Genomic DNA, 4,892 nt, shown 5'->3' on the forward strand with positions numbered 1-4,892 from the left:
GTGGGATCTTCCCGGACCGGGGCACGAACCCGTGTCCCCTGCATCGGCAGGCGGATTCTCAAGCACTGCGCCACCAGAGAAGCCCATGAATCTTTTGTTCACTTTTGCTCCCCAGTGCCTAATACAGGGCCTTGCACATAGTGAGCATTCAATAAATATATGATGAACGAATGACCATGAGTTTTCCTCACTACAAAAATTCAGACAATAATCCTTTTCTCAGAAAAAAGCATTTTGAAAATTAGGTAAAATAGGCTATATTTAGCCCAGCACTAGGCACACAGAGGGTTGTGATGGTGGCCATTATTGTGCTACTGTCATTGATGCTATTATCATCAATGGAAGATTCATAAGTAGTGTTTGAGAAAATGAGCTGGGCAAGCTGCTAACCAACTATACATACACAGGTACACATACACATAGAAACACTTCACACACTTACACAGTCTTTGAAAGATTTGCAGAAGCTTCATTTTACAGTGAAGTGACTCATTCTGGTATTTTTGCCAGACCCTGGCAAACAGAAGATTGCCTGTGATTAACAACCTGTGAAGTGGTAACTCTCTGAAAAAGACATCAGGCAGAATGTCACATTAGGAAGCAGTACCATGAGCAGAACCAAACTCCAAAATTGTAACTGTAGTTGGAAATCAAAGAATAATCAAAAGAATTTCAAGACAAATCTATCTCTCTCTCTCTCACACCCACACACAACTGACACCATCAGTAAGACATTTTTATACATTTTGGAAAAGCTAGCATCTTTCCTTTAAAAGCATCTTATGGAGTACCAGTGAATATATTTTTTAGGATGCAGCTGTTACATCTCTATTCATCTATTGGTCTGTCAGTTATTAAATTCCTAAATGTTTTCTCTTTTGTGATTATGGTCATTGATGTATCATGCTAGTTCACCAAAATATATGCATATTGTAAGGGAAAGTATAGTTAAGTTGTAGTAGAAATAATCATGTCTTTTTAGTTACTATTTAGACTCCTTAAGCATTTAATCATGTAATCCAAATAAATTGATTTTACTTTCATTTTAGTGTAGAAGATCTATTAATGACATGATATTAAGTTTTCATTTGGTTAATTACTTGAATGAGGGTCATCCATATCTATCATCAGAAGCAGACAGATGAAGCTGTTATGTTATAAAAATAAGTGTATTCTCTATGAGTATGAATCAGCTTGGAAGAACTAGGGTAGGTATTGGGATGTATCAAAATGGAATGAAATACAGATGCTACACAAAACATGCTAGGAGAGGAGCTCATTCTCATATACAGGACAAAATTTATATATATGAACCTTTAATGTTTTTATTTGTCAGTGTTTCACTAGTTCTGGGTTTTCTCTAACACTGAAAGGTAATTTTCTTTTGTTTCTCCCCTTATTGAATACGAATTTTTTCTACCGTATTCATTCCATTCACAATTATTCTCCTTAACAATTTTTGTGACATTTAAAGCCTTTTAAGTTTGCTTTAACTCAACTAAAAAGAAAAATGTAGTTATTAACTGTAGTATAAGTCCAAATATTTTACACAGATTTCCTTTAACTATAATCTCTCCTTGTGTTCTATGTGAGATTTGAATGGTTAATGAGAATTTATATTCACAAATAATTTTAAGCTGGAGAGAATTATGAAAATTTTGAATATTGGTGACTCCTAGACTAGTTTTTATAATGAGGCCATTTAAAAAAATTGTGTTAGAAAATGTTTTAAAATTTAAAAAGTTAATTAGCTTTAATATAGATTTTATACATACACACACATGAAACAAACATACTGCACATTTTTCACTTTTGTGAAGTAATTTTGGAAATAATATGTAAAGATAGACAAAAAGATACCGACCTTTCAATATGGTAAAATAGGAAGCCCTCAACCCCCATTTTCATCACAAACAAACCAATTCAACAATAATACATAAACATATTCCGTTTGTGAGAAATCCAGAACCTAGTTAAGAGGTCCTTGCACCCTGGGTGAGTGTAAAACCAGCCACATCAAAACTAATAGGGACATTCAAACAAACAAGCAAAGAACAATAGGGACATTCCAGATACTCTCTTGCCATAATCCTTACTCCCACACAGTGCCTACAATCTGTGCAAACCCCACAGATCTAGCTCATCCTTGGGAGGGAAAGAGTTGTATCATGTGTCCAATGCCCCAACTTTTCCAGTGGCTACCATGAGGACTGAATTCTGTTTAACCTGTCTCAGAATCTTGAGAGGAAACGGCAATACTGTAGCCACCCAGGGATGGTGAGAAGAGAGATGGTGGCTCAGACCGGCAGTCACCATGACCACTCCCTCCAGACCAGTACAGAGCTAGCAGTCGAAAAACTCCAGCTCTCAGATTATCCCAGGGGAGGGAAAGAGGTACAATGAGAACCCAATAATCCAACTTATCTGGGGACTGCCTGAGGAATTGGCTTCAGTCTCTCTTGTCTCAGAGTGGTGATGGGACCAGCATACTTTAGATGTCTGGGAGCCTCTAAGAGCAAAGAAAGTGGGTTGGACTAGCACAAAGGTTTGAGAATCTCTGACCAGACTACTTAGTGATGTTCTTCTCTAGTACAAGACTAATCCATGAAGACTAGGAGAGGTGGCTATTTTGTCTAATACACAGACACCAATATAGAGAGTTAAGAAAATGAAGAAACAGGAAAATATTTCTCAAACAATGGAATCGTCAGAAACTGGCCCTAATAAAATGAAGATACATCATTTACTTAACAAAGGATTCAAAATAGTTGTCTTAAAGATGCTTACCAAGGTCACAGTAACAATGCATGGACAAAGTGAGAATGTCACCAAAAGAAAAAAAAAATTTTTTTTAAGTACCAAGTAGAAATCATGGATCTGAAGAATACAATAACTAAACTGAAAAAATTCATTAGAGGGGTTCAACAGAAGACTAGGTTGAGCAGAAGAAAGGATCAGCAAACTCAAAAGACAAATCATTGGAAATTATTCAGTCAGAAGAGCAAAAAAGAAAAAAGAATGAAAAAGAAGGAAGAAAGCCTAAGGAACATATAGAACACAACCAAACAGACCAATATATGAATTATAGGAGTCCCAAAAGAGAAGAAAAAGAGAAAGGACCAAAAAGTTATTCAGAGAGATAATGGCTAAAACCTTACCAAATCTGTGAAGGATATGAAAAGATCCTTTCTGTGAAGATCCAGAAAGCCTACAGTATTCTAATAAGATGAATCTAAAGAAGACAAATTATAATCAAATGTCAAAATACAAAAACAAACAGAGAATTCTGAAAGCAGCAAGAAAAAGCAACTTGTCCAATACAAGCAACTTCCATAAAATCTGAAGCAGATTTCTCCCTGGAAATTTATAGGCCAGAAGGGAGTGGGATGGTATATTCAAACTACTGAAAGAAAAATAAAAAGCCTACGAAGAATACTATACACAGCAAAAATGTCTTCAAAAATAAGAGTGAGATAGAGACATTCTCAGACAAAAGTTGAGGAAGTTCATCACCACTAGACCTGCCTTATCAAGAAATGCTAAAGGGAGTTCTTCAAGTTGAAAATAAAGGATGGTAAACAGCAGCACAACAGATTGAGAAAGACTAAAACTCATCGATAAAGGTAAATACATAGACAAATAAAGAATACTGTATTATTTTAATGGTGTTTGGTAAATCAGTTCGAATTCTGGTATAAAAGTTAAAAGAAAAAAATTTTAAAAATAACTATAACTAAAAATATATTAATGGATATAAAATCAATTTACACAAATTATGACATGAACATAAAGATATGGGGGAGAAGTAGAAATGTAAGATTTATATGTGACTGGTGTTAAGTTGTTGTCAGCTTAAAATAGACTATTGTAACTACAAGATATGTAAACCCCTGGTAACCACACACACACAAACCCTATAGATGTTACACAAAGAAAGAGAGGAAGGAATCTAAGTATATAAATACAGAAAATCAACAAAACACAAGGGAAGAAAGCAAGAGGAAAAGAGGGACAAAATAACTACAAGACAAACAAAACAATGAACAAAATAGCAATAGTAAATTCTTTCCTATCAATAATTACTTTAAATGTAAATTGATTAAACTCCCCAATCATAAGGTACAGAGTGGCTAAATGGATAACAAAGAATACCAAACTATATGCTGCCTTCAAGAAACTCACTTTAAATTCAAAAGCACACATAAGCTGAAGGTGAAGGGATGGAAAAAGGTATTCTATGCAAATGGCACCCCAAAGAGAGCAGGGATGGCTATACTTATATCAGAAAAAAAGATTTTAAGTCAAAAATGATCACAAGATAAAGACACAGATGTAGAGAATGGACTTGAGGACATGGGGAGGGGGAAGGGTAAGCTGGGATGAAGTGAGAGAGTGGCATGGACATATAGACACTACCAAATGTAAAATAGATAGCTAGTGGGAAGCAGCCACATAGCACAGGGAGATCAGCTCAGTGTTTTGTGACCACCTAGAGGGGTGGGATATGGAGGGTGGGAGGGAGACACAAGAGGGAGGGGCTGTGGGGATATATGTATATGTATAGCTGATTCACTTTGTTATAAAGCAGGAACTAACACACCATTGTAAAGTAATTTTACTCCAATAAAAATGTTAAAAACAAACAAACAAACAAAAACTATCACAAGACAAAAAAGGACATTGTATAATGATCAAAGGATCAATTCCACAGGAAGATATTATAAATATATAATTATAAATATAAAAATACATAAAATTTATTAAAATATATTAAAAATAATTATAGGCACCCAACATCAAAGCATCTAAATATATGAAGAAAACATTGAAAGAACCAAATAGAAAAACAGATAACAGTACAATAATAGTATGAGACTTCAATAACCCATTTT

The sequence above is a fragment of the Physeter macrocephalus genome, chromosome 8 (genome assembly GCF_002837175.3).
Source record: "Physeter macrocephalus isolate SW-GA chromosome 8, ASM283717v5, whole genome shotgun sequence".
NCBI lineage: Eukaryota > Metazoa > Chordata > Mammalia > Artiodactyla > Physeteridae > Physeter > Physeter macrocephalus.